This window comes from Zosterops lateralis, assembly GCF_965231275.1.
Source record: "Zosterops lateralis genome assembly, chromosome: 10".
NCBI lineage: Eukaryota > Metazoa > Chordata > Aves > Passeriformes > Zosteropidae > Zosterops > Zosterops lateralis.
The window spans coordinates 25,206,130-25,221,294 of NC_139770.1; the positions used below are offsets into that span (position 1 = coordinate 25,206,130).

The window sequence follows — 15,165 nt, forward strand, 5'->3', positions numbered from 1 at the left end:
CAGGAGAACTGCAGCTTAAGTGGCTTGCTCAGGAGAGTGCCCTTGCTGCCTCCCCCTGTGAGGGAAAGAGGGGTTTATTTCCAGAATGAGAAGTGCATCCATTTCAATGGCTCCACCGTTCAGTGTGATGCTCCCCTGCTTGGAGAGGGCTCACAGGGGGCTTTTGTTGCAATTCTGTTCCACTCTGGAGAAAGACTGACAGGGTGGCAGCGCTCAGAGAAGGAGCAGCCATCTGGACAAGGTTAGGTCACCTTCACAAGAGAGCACATTCCAGCAGCTCATAAAAATGTGGCTAAGAACACTTTTTCTATTCCTGGAATGTATCTCATTGCCAAAAAAGGTAGCTACGACCAGGAAAATATTCCATGGGGAGCAAACAAATTCTCCTGCCAAAGCCATTCCTCCCTGCTCCACCCCAGCTGATATTACCCAAGTTGAATAATGCATGTCAAGGTATTAAGTAACATGTAAACACTTCCAGTAAATGTTTCTGCTGCAAGCCTTGCCTTAACTGGTATTGCTTCCCCCCCTGTGATAATGGAAAAACATCTTCCTCAGTTCTTCAGCACCTAAAGCTTATTATTAATGAGGTACTTCCCACCAAATGTTGGCTGGAATCATCCTCTTGCCCCATCTCCAAGGCAGATTTTAAACCTCTTGAAAACTTAGCTTGCTCAGAGATGGCCTTCTCTGAAAGCCTCTGATTTGCCTCACACCCATGCAGTGAGGAAAGCTGATGTCTTAGGAGAAAAGCACTTCTGGTGATATTCTTAAGAACAGATGACAAATTTCAATGGAAGCAAGGTGGGGGTTTTCTCCTCCCACCAAGGATGTTTTATACGAGTCTTGTCTTCCCATCGTGCATTGCCCAACAGTGTTCCCCACCCCAATTTTGAGAATAGGTTTTTCCACATCTTTTTCCAAGGGGAGCCACAGGTTTTTTTCAATCTGATAGAGGAAATCTCCTTGGAATTTAGTGTCACTTTAGACATGCCCACATACAACATATGTCAGTAATTCCTTCTGCTTTATTGTCTGGGACACTCCACAACAGAGACAAAGGCAGCTCTGCACCAACTGACCAAAGGGGACATGGTTAATCACATCACTAGGATGAAGATGGGCTCTTGAATCACCTCCATGAAACTGAGAATCATTAGTCCTAAGGGAGAACTGCTCAAGGAAATTTCTGGTATTTTCCACTGGCATTTGTACTTTCATAAGGGTTTTCTGTAGGAAAGACTGACCTGGAGTGAAGTACCATGGAACTCCCAGGGAACAACACCAAATTCCATTGAAAAATGCCTGGGCAGTAAGTTTGAGAAGAGCTGTTAAGTAAGAAGGTAACCTCATGCATTTTCTATAACTTTTTCCAAGTATAATTTATTTCATTTAAAGTCTGTTAACTGCACAGGGCTGAGAGCTGTGGATTCAGTTGGATTGTTTCCTTTCCATAACTGTTTTCCTGGCAATTGAACTTGCAGCCCAGCTAAGGACGTGACACCAGCAGCACTAAACACTAAGATCCAAGGATTTAAGTCACTGCAATTTGTAAGAAATATGCTCCTGTTTGAGCAATAAATAGAAAGGAGAAATACCAGTTAACAACCCCCTCCAAGGCATCTCTGCCCTCTGCTCACAGCAGCAGCCTTTTGTGCCTGATCTCCCACATCTGCAAGAGAAGTAATGGGAATATCACAGCTCCCAGGAGCAAGAGTAATAGATGGTAATGACAACTCCAGCATCAGCACCAGTGACTGTTCAAAGACCATAAAGCACAGGGGAACTGAAATTACACGCACTATGGCAAAATCAGGTCACAATTACATGACAACTGTTGTGCACATCTCAGGAACAGATATGGGCTTGTTTTTTTGTCTGGGCTGATCAGGACAGGTACAAAGCAAAACCCATGCCAGAAGGAGCGTGACCTGCTCAGAAGATTGTTCAGGAGATGGTTAATGACTGCATTACAGCTATCACAGGAATGCCAGTGCTCAGTAAGGAGTGTTTTGAAGAAGGGTTTCCAAACGTTACTCCTGGCTGCTTTTAGTTCCCACACAGAACAACTATTGGAAAGACCAAACCATCTACAAACACCTTTGGAGAAAGCTTTGGCCAGCCACTGCTGCTTTCCTAAGAAAGGGTAACCCACTGCAGCCTTAATTCTTCTTTATGCTGTGAAATAACCTTTTCTGATGAAAGACTAATAAAATTACTGATTTCCAGACTTCTAAAAATGGTAGGGCTAAGTGGACACTCAGAAAGACCAGTGGTGTCTAGACTTCTCAAGATCTGGAAAGTTCACCGGAAAAGTTATTTATTTTTCAGCCAGGGCACTGAGGGCACTAAAGCTCAGGTATAAATTCATGGTTCAGAGAGGAATGTGATGACAACAAAGGAAATGCATTTGCACTGTCCTTTTTCCCCTCCACCACCTGCAAAGCAGAATTGTGCTGCCCACCTCCTGCCTGGACCTCTGTCCACAGGGACAGGGGAAGAGGGACAAGGACAGGGGAACAGGCAGGCACCTGCCACAGCCTCCAGAGCAGCAGCATGTGGGATAAAGCAGGGCACACAGAGGCAGGAGGGGCACTCCTGAGGGGGCTGGCTGGTGTGCACATTGCACACATGTACAGATGTATATAATCCACACCTCCTGCAACTTCACAGCAGTTTGGCTCTCTAGCTCCCAATACGTGCAAGAAATGCCAGACCTCAGCCTGTCACACACCACAAGCTTGTGGTTATGATACAGTGTCTGGCAGCAGCAGTCTCCCAGCCCTCTCTGCAGATATCCCACACCCCACCAGGTGTGGGATACAACTGGGATAGGTGTATTGGGGGCACACCTATCCAGCAGGAAGGCCCAGACTGAATGGTAATGAAAGCCTGTACACACCTGGCATACGGAAATGTTTACACATCTGACTGCACACAGGTCTGTATCCTTATTGCTGTGTGCTCACTCACAGAGCTTGGAGCAGTGCAAACCTGTGTCAGCTGCAGGGATCCATCCAGACCTCACACTGCAGAGAGCTGCTACAGCAGAGCTGTGATGTAAGGCCATTACGGGAGAGCATTCACACAAATCCTTTCCAGCCTTTCTAGTGCCCCCACACAATGGACACCAACACATCACTGAAACTTCAAGTACATCCTTACCGTGTCATTAAACTATATTTAGAATTCCTTTTGTCAATTACAATTTTCAGTTGTGTGACTCAGTTACAGTGAGAACTACACAGGTGTTTCAAAACAGAAAAAAAAAAAAAAAAAAGCATCAAGTATCAGCTCTCAACCGCTTTGTTCTCAAGCACAATTAACAACAGAGCAAATACCTGGAGCAGGCACAATACAGGAAAAGAAGTCTCTATACCCCAGTGAAAAAATTCTCAATTTGTGAAATAGCACCTGCAAATTTCCAAACCATCCTATGCTAATTTTTTCATATAGTAGGTCCAAAATCTTTTAAAACACTGTCATTAAACATTAGTCTTTTTCTTTGATAATTTAACTTAAAGCTGTTTATTTAACCTTTAAATCTTGACTCATGCTAAATATTCCTCTGAGAAAAAGTCTGAATAAAGTACTAGAGAGAGGCATACTTCACCTTTCACCTCTTTTAATCTTAGTCACATCTTAAACTACCATTATCACAGATGTATGTTAAAAAGAAATACACACAGATACAGAAAACAAGATCCTGTTACAACATGTCAGGTTTTCTATCAAAGAACATGCCATTACACTTTGTGGCTTAATAATTTCCAAACCTAAGAATTGATGATGCTCAGCTAAATTATCCATAAAATACGTTTTGGAAAACAGCATGGTTTTGTTTTCTTGTTTTCTCTCCTTCCCCCACAACAACAGCTGGGGGAACAGTCTTGCAGTCCTATAGTGGCTTGGCCATATGAACTCTATTAAAAAACTGATTATTTCAAGTTGTTAAAGATCAGGTGATAACCTCCCTCAAAAGATGAGAAAATGTGAACAGACCCTAACTAGTATCTGATAGAAGTGGGGCTGTTGCACTGTGTAAATGCTGAATTAGAGTGATAATGCAGGGAGACTCAACAAAAGCAGCTTTGTGTTTCTCCCTGCAGCCGGTAACTGCTCCTGCAGGGGCTGTCCCTTCCAGCCTGTGGAGCTCTGCAGGAGTGGAACACTGGGTTTTCCACACCCTGCTCAGATGTACCTCCAAGTGCTTCTCCAGCGTAGTTTAAGAGAACAAACCCGTGTCCCATGCTGCACATCTTGTCTGGGCCAAAGAGTTTTTAAATAAATCCTTCTGGGCTCACTGACTAACTCAGCCCTGGTAAGGTAACTCTTACCTCTCAAACACACTCAACCAGTGCACCTGTGGCACTGTGCAGAGACCCCAGCTGTCCCACCACTGCTCCTCCCTGGCTTTACCCAAAAAGGGGCTATCCCCCAGCATTTGGGGCCGATGGGATGTGCTGTTCCAGGTGACACTGCAGTGTCACTCCATAGCAAACAGCCGCTCTGCACACCAGGGCTGGGCTTTGCCTTCACCAGTGCTGGCACCCAAACACATTGGGGTCCCATTCAAGGCTGCTGAGGGCACAAGGCCACCATGAACGACTGCATGGCAGGTTTATTACCAGCTCTGAGTGACTCTGCCTGCCTCATCCAGGTGCTCTGACAGACACTGAGCATCTGAGTCACCAACCTGCCTTTTTAATGCCCAGAAAATCACACTGTGTTTGGTACCCTGGGTCTGCAGGGGCTGATCCCACATACCCTCACCCATAACCTCACACACAGAGAAATCCTGCTGAGACCAACACCTTTTCCAAACCAGTCTCCTCCAGCATATGTCAGTTTCTGTACATTTTCCTCTTTTCCAATTCATCCCATTTGTTAATGGTCTTTCCATCTAGTTACGTATGATTTTCCAAGGTTTCAAATTCATCTTTTTCCTTTCTTTTTTTTCTTTATCTGTTAATGTCCACTTAATGATATTAAAGGGAGATTTATTAAAGAACTACCTTAGCTCAATTTCTGTCCAGGTTTTTTCTCCAAACTGGCTGAGTGTGACCTTTGCAAAAGTATTTAGCAGAGGCTTGTCATTTGTCAAAATATTTTTCCAGTTTTTGTCAGCATGAATTTTGAAATCATTACTAAATTATTTTTGTTACATCCAATTAAAAAAAATGTTCTCTAGCTAAGCTGACATATTTTAGTCTAATTCCTTAAAACTGCATGAGATGAAGTGCACAGTGGAAAAAACCCATAAAAGTCTGGTTTGTGGCCAAAATTCCACCTTGACATAAAACAGAAGGAGGAGAAAAATTAAATCTCTTGAATAGTATTTCCCAAGCATTTATTAAGAATTGGTTTCTTTCTTAGTCCCGAATCCACAGCAGTCTCAAATCAACAATGCCACATCTGGGTTTGATGAGGTCTGTTGAAAATCTGTTGGGACAACCCCTCATTCTGCTGCCCTGCCTTCTCCAGTAGGTTCTGCATCTACGGCACGCGCAGCCCAAACTGTTCATTTCTCACAGCTCTCATTAACCTCTGACTGCTATGTCCCTTCTGGGTGCCAGGGTGGAATCATGAGACCAGTTCAAGTATCTTCTTACAGTTGCTGCTAAATCTTAACTGTTTGAAAAGATTAAGTGTGACAGGTCAGAGAGAGGAACAAAGAGTTTTATTCAGGGAGAATCTTAGTAGCCTTCAAAGCAAGTCATATGAGAAATACATGAATACATACGTTTTTATAGCTCGTCCCTAAATTAGAAACAAGATCAGAAATCTCAATGTCCCTCATGAACTCCTTCCTGTTTCCCCATGTTCTCCTATTCATTTTGGATGATACACTGTCCACTTTCTTCTTCTTCCTCCTCTTATCTCTCCTTGCCCCCCTCTCTTTGCACATCCTGCTCCATGACTCTGCACTCACTTGTAAGCGTGTGCTGGATTCAGAGATGCAACACCCCAAGGTCTGCCACTCTAGAAATCTGGGAATTGCCAGCTGTGAATTTCCCATCTTGCCTCCTCCAAAGAAGCAAACTGAGTATGAAGCCAGACTCTAGCCCTCCTTAACAAGTGATGTTCAAATACACTTCACAGCAAGGCAAGAAACAAGCAAGTTAATGTTGTATGTGACTGAAGAACTGTCAAAGCAAAGTTCCTGAGGAAAAAGGCCATTTCCTCACCCTCTGGCTTTGGAACTAGACCAGGATAAGCTGAATGGGTGAGGCAGAAGTGCTGGCCATTTGACCACCTCAATGGGGGGAAAGAAAAAAGGAAAAAAAAAAGAGGAAAAAAAGCAGAAAACAAGTGAAAACTGTTTGCACAGGAATCCTTAGGGCCATCCAAACCAGAAGGTATGTTAGAAACCACTTCTGCTTGTGGGATTAAGGTTTTGAAGTCAACCAGGGCAATCATTTTTGGAGATATAATAAATACAGATAGTGCCTTTTGATTCAGAGAGAAGAGAGAGCAAGAGACAAACTTGTGGCTGGACAAAAAACTCTTCCTGCAAGAACAACCACCTCTAAAAGAGGTAAAGAGAGCAATAGCAGCTATTCCAATTTACACTGATGTCACAGAACAGAAGTGAAACCAGCCAGTATCTCCAACTGGTACCAATTGCTACATTGGTGGGTCTAAACAAGTTTACAGCCTCAGAAGACTGCAATCTCCCTTCCACACAGGAAAGGAAAATCGTTTCTTTTAGAGGAACTCAGAATTGCTCAACTCTAATTAATCTTCTAAAACAGGAAATCCCTGCCAGCACAGGTGGAACTATAACACACTGGCTGTGCAGCTGAGGAACATGAAAAATGGGATTTCCGTGTGCCTGTCTCACCCACGAAAAACAGAGTAAGTAAAACAGGCAGCTGAAAAATCTGAAAAGAAGAATGCAAGTAAAAAAAACTGAGCTGGGAATTTAGGAAGTCACCAGGTTATTCCTAAGAAAATTCCCTACAGTGTCAAGGATGGTTTGAGCCCTTCTGAGGAAGCTGCGGTCACTGAGAGCTGAGTTTTAGGGCAAAGGAACCTCATCTGAATCTGTATTTTAGGAACCAAAGTTGACAGGACACTCTGTTGCCTTCTGAAAGAGCCCTGTAATGTGCATGGACAAGTCCAGCTTCCCTCAGCCACCCCTTTGTTCTCTGTAATTGCTATATTTAAATACAGTTTACGCTGTTACTCACTGAACCACATCACAAAAGATGAATGTCAGGATAGACATTTCTTTGCCATTGAAATGTTACTTGAGTTAAAAGCCAAGACAAGAAATAGACATTCCTTTTTGATATTTACTTGTTTACACCATTATAATTGTGGAGGCATGTAGAAAAGAGGGATATAAGCAAATATTTACATTGCTACACATTTCTGTCTGTCTAATTGAAGCCAAAATATTTAGGGACAGGTAGAGATGACACAGATGCTTGTAGGGTATGCTGTGCACTCTGCTCTAAGCACTAGGGCTGTGCTTTAATTCAGCTTAGGATAAACAGTATTTTTCATTACAGCATTTTTATTTTATTCTTTAAACAACCTGGTCTAGTGGAAGCTGTCCCTGCCCATGGCTGGGGGGTTGGAACTAGATGATCTCTAAGGTTCTGTAAGGTCCCTTCCATCCCAGACCATTCTGTGATGCTGTGATTGGATGACATCAAGCGCCACAAAACCATCTGTATCAGAAGAAAGACACAGGGAAGATTTCAGAGAAACTAAAAAATATTTGTGTCTTGAAGAAAAGCAACTAACACAAGTAGTAGCAGCAAAGCTTTGTTCAGACTAAGGGAAGTTCAGTCAGCCAGTGATAAAAGAGCTGCCAGGGTGACGTATTGAAAGGTATATTTTCACCAGAAGAGCAGTTCTGTCAGTATAAAACAGCCTGAGTACCTCCAGCCGTAGGTAGTGACCCTCACTCATCTGATGTGCCAGACCAAGTGGGTAAAAACAAAACCCAGATTAATTTCCTTTAACTACAAGTACACCCTCAACACTTGCTCACTGGGGGAAAAGATAAATATACTTACTATTAATCAGAATAACACTGGGGGAGCATGACATCTTTTTCTTTCCTACACACACACAACTTCTCTATTTAGACTATTAGAAGGCTAACTTTTCTCACACATACATTTCAGTCCACATAACAGGTATTTGCATTGTTATGTTACTTTCTCATGAATCTATGTTCCATTGCTCCATTTCCAAAAGCCACTGAGCCCACAGGACACTGCTGTAGTCAATGTGGTTTTGTACTGCATAGCAAAGGAAGGCATGCTTGGAAATGACCTGAACAGATGCAATGAACGCAGTAAAACCAGTGAGATTACTCAGCTGGGCTTTCATTTCAGCCTGGATGCAATGTTCCAGCAAGAAAGTAATGCATATTCTCCAGAACAGATGTAATCAGAGGCACAGAACCTTGGCTGCTCACAATTCAATGTTTTCATGTGCATTGCCAGTACCATGTCAGAGCGGTGAGTAACCTGACACAGCAGGCTGCAGGTAGATCAGAAGCACAACCTGATCCAATGTGCCCTTCAGCAGCCTCACAGCCACCCTCAGTCTGACCTCTGTGATTCAGGGTGCTACACTCAATATTGAAGGTAAATATATAGGAATAACTGAAAACAATTTTCCTCCTGGCCTATTAGTGAAGTGCTTAATTGAAGGAGAAGACAAAAGATTTAACAGACATGTTCTTCCTCCAAATGGATTGGTAAAACACAGAATTTAACATTAAGTAACTGCAGAACTGAGATAATGTCATGATGTTTTGTCTTCTACAAGATAAAAGGAAAACCATGGTTGCTATATTAAGAGGGGAAAATATTTTAAATAAATATCTTAACTTCCTGGTGAATTACAAGGTTTAGGTCAGCTCTAAAGGGAATTTTTGTCAGCTGGAATAAGGCATCTATGTGAAAGATTAATAATAATGAAAAGGAACCTCTTGAAAAAATAGAAGTAATGCTTGTTGAATTTATCATCACCTGTAAGACTGGTTATGTTAATAATCCTTCACGTTATGCCAAGGAGACTGAAAATAATTAACAGTTCATAACCTTCCCACGGAAGTTTCAGTGCCAATGTTGTTTTGACTGTTGACAATAAACACAAAGTATAATCCTAAATATTCAGGCCTTCAACATGAATTCCTTATATCTGAGCAACTTCCATGAAAAGTAATGAGAAATCTAACAGTCCAGCATCACCCTGTGAGTTCCTGGGTGACAGACTCAGTGGGGAATTTTGGCCTCACAACTCTTCAATGAAGTCCACTCTGCTCATGACCTGGAGAAGCAGATCCAATCAGTGTACTCAGGGTTCCACAGCTGAGCTCTGCTGACCACCAAAAACGCTCAGGAGTCAGTGATGAGAACCAGGGTGCTACCAAAGCTTGACTGATGGTGCTGTTCAGGGGGTGCTGTTAAACCCTGAGGGCTTTGTCTCATATGCAAGCTCTTTCCTCCTTGTCTGAAGTAGCTGTGAAACAATGTTCACCTCAAACCAGCAATAAGGAATGTCTGCAAGGATGCTGCACCGTGAGAGAGGATGGAGAGGAAGAGAAGGAAATGGAGAATAAAGCAAAAGATGGAAGGGAGGAAGGTCAGAAGGTTGTTCATATGCTTACAAAATCTCTAAAATAAAGTCAAATCCCAGAGAGGTGCAGGTGGCAAACTGATCTCATTAGAAAAACCACAATGGTTCAGAGACAAGGTTTATTTCTGCCAGGATCCTGTTTCCAGTACTGCTCATACCCAGATGTCGCAGAGGAAGGTTCTCAGCCACACTTTGACAGACTTTAACGTGATTCCTGAAGGACAAGCCAGAAATATTTGGCTAAAATTCATTGCCAAGTTAGAGAAACACTACACAAAGAAGAAATAAAATCCACTGTTTAGAGCAGGACACCCATGGTTATCAAGTTTAGAACCCGCTCCCAGCATTTTTCCTTGTAAACAGCACTTGGTGCAGCACATAGCATCCCTGCAGAACTTCCACAGCCAAAAAACTCTGATATATGCCTCAAAAGTATGAGAAATAAACCTGGCTGCTCACTGTTCTGTTAGCCTAGGAACTGAGCAGCTGGTATGCAAACAGCACCAAATCAACCAAGGCGTGAAAGGACTGCAATATCCACCTGCACCAAGCAGACTTTTGGGGCAAAGCAGAAAGATTTACATTTCCACCTACTGTTAGGGAAGAGAGTGCCCCACCACAACAACATGGCAGTCAGTGTTTCACTCATGTCAGGGCAAGAAATGGACAAAATAGACTGCATTCATTCCTCATCCCTCCATTAATACTGGATCTTAGGAACTGCTGCCCAGGGCTAGTCCAAAAACTCCCTTCTTGATGTTTTTTTATTGAAAACTGTGTCTTTCTCCTGGGAAGGAAAAAAAAAGAAAAAAAAAAAGCTTTCCATTAAAGACCCCCACTCTGTCTAGTATTCAATTTCTAAAAACACCAAGGCCTACTATGTTTTTGTTTTCAACAAAAACTTGTTTTTGAAGTGGTGCCTCACAGGAGCTGTGGTTCAGTTGCCAGAGCACATCTCACATGAGGTGTGAGACCATTTACAGGGGAGGTGATGACACCACTGGGGAGATGCAGCCCAGCCAGGGAAGCCAGGCTGCAGCTAAGTCAAAGCTGTCAATCAAAAAGTATTCATGATTTTAGAAAGTCTACTGCAAATGTTGACAAAAGTGATGTGCTTCGCTTTAATTTTTTCTGCAAAATAATATATTTGGTGATCATGTCTGTTCCTCACGATTTCTGGGCACTCATGAAGCTGCGACTCATAAAAGTGGAATGAGCAGGACACTGGAAACTCCAAGAACAGCAGCCATAGCCCACCACTGCCAGACTCCTTCCATGCTTGGGAATTGCAAGGGAATTCTTCCTCTCCTCAAGCATCTCGGCTCCGGTATCTGGCCACTCATTGCCAAAAGGGACTGAGCTCCCTGGGAATGCTCTGACAACGTCAAAGATTAACTCACTGATCCTCATGTTTAATGTACAAAAACTCTTACTGGAACACTGCATGTAAGCCTTTAATATAGACTCTGATCCGAGGGCAGTGGACAACCCTAACAGCAAAACTCAGTACCTCGGCAGGTGTCTGAGATCTCTGGCGGGACGTGAAGTCTCCGAGAAGCAACCCAAGAGCACACAAGCATTTGCAATTAAGGCTCCACTCTTATCAGACCCCTCCCAGTCTGCTCCAGCTTTACCAGATCGCTGACCTCCTTCGTGTTATAATTGCCAGTAAAGCACAATAGCCTGAGACTGAAAACACCTTCGGTCTACCAAGACCCCACTCTGAAGGACAAACTCACTGATAATCTGAGCCCAGCTCATAGGATGAGACACTGATTGTCTCAGTGCTCTAAATGAGCGGCTTAACTGGAATAGAAAAACAGGGTGATGAATCACAGCTAAGGAAAGCACCTTGCTGAGGAAGACAGACAACATGAATGCCTTACATCGTTAAAAAAATTTGAGGTTACCCTTTAGGACAGCACACGTGGAAAACATTTCAGAAAAAAAGAGATGGAATGTTGTTTAATTGGTGAATTCTTGCCATTAACACCCTAAACGGTCTGACACATGCTGGCGGGCAGGAGGTGTCAGCCTCAGACACGCTGCCAGCCACACTTCCCCACTCCCAGCAGCCGCCAGACCTCGCTGAGGTTTTCAAGTTTCCCAACTGGAGGCCCTGTTCCCTTTGCTTTCTGGTAAATTAGCCACTGTAGTAATATCTCCTTGGTGGGTGTGATTTTCTTTTCTTTCTTCTGCTTCTTTTTTCTTCCTGGTTTCTTTTTGATGCAGCAGCATCTGATTTTATTCAATCCTAACCCCTCCTCTCACCTCCTCCCCTCCGAAAAGGGAAAGACGCCAGAAGCACCCTAGGGAGTGGGGATTCACCTAGGATTGGGAAGCTGCCACTGCAGTGGGACTGGGGAGTTTTTCACAGCTCGAAAAGCGCCAGCACCGAGAGGGAGGGAACGCGCCCGAGTCTCCGCGCCAGGAGCCGGCCAGGAGCGGTCAGTGAGCAGAAGCGAGAAGGGCTGGGTCTGCCCCGCAGCCAGGGATGCCCGGCAGAGCTCCGGCGGCGCCGGACCCTCGGCCGGGCCCGCGGCAGGGCTGGGCAGCGGGCAGAGAGGCAGAGCCGGGAGCGCTCAGCGGGGACAGCTCGGCCCGCTCCGGCCCGGGCAGAGGCTCAGCCGGGGCTCCTGCTCCTGGGAAGGAGTCGGGGGAGGTCAGAAAAGAAGCAAAAGCAATAACGCGAGCCGCGGTCCTACCCGGCCGTGCCTCCCGCAGCCTCGCACCGACAGGGCGTCCCCGGCCCCGGCCCGCCCCGCCCCGGGCCGGCCGCCGCCTCTTCCTCCTCCTCTGCCTCGGCCCGGCCCCAAGCCAGGCGCAGGGACAGCGGCAGCCGGTTGGTTCTGGCAGGCCCGGACAGCGGGGCCCGCTCCTCTCCCGCTGCCGCCCGGGACAGCTCCTCTTCTCCCCGGCCATTGGCACTTCCCGGGGCACGGCTGTCCGGCGGCCACTGCCACCACCGCTGCCCCACACAGCCTGCCACTACCACCACCACTGCCACACACAACCTGCCATCCTGCAACCACAGCTTGGCAGTGCCCCAGCACCACGCTGTACCTTTACCCCGGGCAGACCAACAGCCTTCTCAGTTTACAAGCATAATCTTTTCAGGCGTGACTTTGCACTTGGTAGTGAAATACCGAGTCATTCCAAATGTTACCCAGTTGTTCCTTTGTCTCCTTCTCTGAGGAGAGGTGATCACTGCATTAAAAGCTGCTGGTTTGTTTCATGCCAGCCTCCATCCCCTCAGAGGAGCTGCCTGGAAAGGCCCGGGTGAGGTGGGAGATGCAGGGCGGGGGTCTGACACAGCACACCCAGGGCGGGCACTGCTGCCTTGCCATGCCTCACCTCCTCCTCCCAAGCAGCTCCCAGCATGGCCTTCAGCAGGCCAGCCACCCACGGGGCCTGCCTTCCTCACAAACATCACACACGCCACAGGCCTCCACCTACCACAGAAACTCCTGTGGAAAGCTCTGCTGGCCCCTCGGGCTGACACAGGGCATCCCACAGGCACGCCCTGCCACACCAGGGGATACTCTGCCCTGCCCGAGCCAGCCCAGCACTAATGCACAGCAGAAACCAGCTGCCCACAGCCCACACAGATGTCCGTGTGGCTTTGGCTGACCTCCAGCCAAGAAAAGGCCTTCACTCGCCTCAGCACTTCAGCAGCACCTTGTGCCAGCCTTCCCCAGGGTTTAGGCCACTGCCTGGGAGATGGCATTCTGATAAATCAAAACCTGTAACTTCAGGTGTAGTGGTGACAGACACGCAAATCCAGTCATCACATCTGGCAATGTGTCAGCACAAAGCTCTGCTCCTGCAGGCTGCAGCTTGGATTTGATGGGAAGGCCAGGGCATCTGCCAGCAGATGTGAGGCAACTAGAAAGCTAAAAAAAGGACAGTGAGCAGACCCCACAGAAGGAGTGGCCTCAACTGCTGAACCAAAATCAAGCACAGTCTCTAAGAAAAGCCTGAATCCAAAAAATGCCCTAGTAGGAGGCCTGGAACATCCCACAGGGCAAGCTGAACCTCGTATTCCTGTTTTATTGTCTGCCATAAGTAGCAAGAGTGGTGTTCAGCAGCAGAGGAACTTGAGTTAATGATCTCTTGTAAATTTTAGTACTTGCAAGAAAGGTTTAATGAGAATTAAAAGCATGGCAACATTATGTTTTTGAAGCCTGACATTCTTTTAGTGCATGGTTTGGGCAGTAGCTTGCAATGAACAATAGCAACTCAGACCCTCTCCTACAGCTACTGTGCTAGTCACAAATAAGATTCTGAGCAGAGCAAAAAAACCAGTCACAGAACAAAGGAACTGGAAGCACCCTCCACCTGGAATTTCCTTTTCCAGGCTCCTCTCTGTGCACATGGTGTGCTTTGGGGATCCTCAGTGCCAGATCTCTTCTCTGCCTCTGTTGCCTGGAATGAGCAGAGCTGTCCCTGCCCCCCACCACAGAACAAAACCTAAGCAGCAGCAGTTCCTCACCATTTCTTGCAGGACGCTGGTTCCCCTCTCCTTGGACAAGCATCAGCATGTTGCAACATCACCCTCACATGTGGAGGGGTGCTTGGGGCACTCTGTACACACAGGTTCCACCTGGAGTCTCTGACTGGAGAATCAGAGTTCAGACACAATTTTACCTGGCATAAACCCACACCACGGGAAGACACCCCCTTCCCTTGCCCACTCATGCTCTCTGCATCACTCCTGCCTTCCCACCACTGCCAGCTTCTTTCCCACTGGACATGTGGGATGAGTGAACTTATCTAGGCTAAAACACAGAGGTTGGCTTCTTTTCCCAATGTACTTGTGACTTCTTAGCAACTGCCTTCCTCAAGGAAAAAGGGTATGTTCAGTTATTTTTTTTTTTTCAAAATAGAAGGTACAGTACTTACTTCTATAACTAGAAGTAGTAGTTTAATAATCTAAATTGAGGCATCTATCCAGGCACCCATCCTAACACCTGTATGAATCAATAGCAGATGTGATGAAAATCTGAGCAGCTAAGAAGGAGCAACTAGGAAAAATAGTCAGGATCTTAGGAAGTGTTTTGCACCAGTAACTCTCAGTGACTGTTGGTGCATTTGAGTTTATATTTGCATCAGAATTGACAGATTTGGTGGCATAGTTTTCCACAACTGACTTTTGCCGTCACTTTATCAGTAGATTTTATGGCCTGTGTAGGTTAAACCCAGCTTTGAAAGGACTCTACTTCCTTTGGACATTCTGGTATGACCATCTATGTCAAGGGAGCTAATGTGTCAAATTTTAGAGACTGATGAGCAGCAAGGCACTGCTGGCTCCAATTCCTCACTGAGTGTTCCTGAGATAGTTCCTTAATCCAAATTTCCCATTTCCTCCCACAGAGCATGGCTAACACTTTGCTTTTTCCACCCCCCACCAGCCACCCCTGTACAGATGGTGTTGTCCAAGTAAGGCTGTTCCCTATGCACTGAGCACCACTGTGGCACCTAAGCGTGGCCTAAAGGGTAAAAATAGGTACCAAAGTACTGACTGCAGAGACAAGTCCCACTTGCTCAGTTTCTTGCCCT

General features: G+C 45.7%; 1 protein-coding gene across 2 annotated transcripts in view; it reads right to left on the bottom strand.

Annotated features, from left to right (window-relative positions):
- Positions 1-12,376, bottom strand: part of PIK3CB (phosphatidylinositol-4,5-bisphosphate 3-kinase catalytic subunit beta) — an 88,847-nt gene extending 76,471 nt beyond the window's left edge. For both annotated transcript variants that reach the window (XM_083869001.1, XM_083869000.1), the window contains exon 1: positions 12,312-12,376. The gene's annotated coding sequence lies outside the window, so the exon portion shown is untranslated. The remainder of the gene's footprint in view (positions 1-12,311) is intronic.
- Between the last annotated feature and the right edge of the window lie 2,789 nt (positions 12,377-15,165).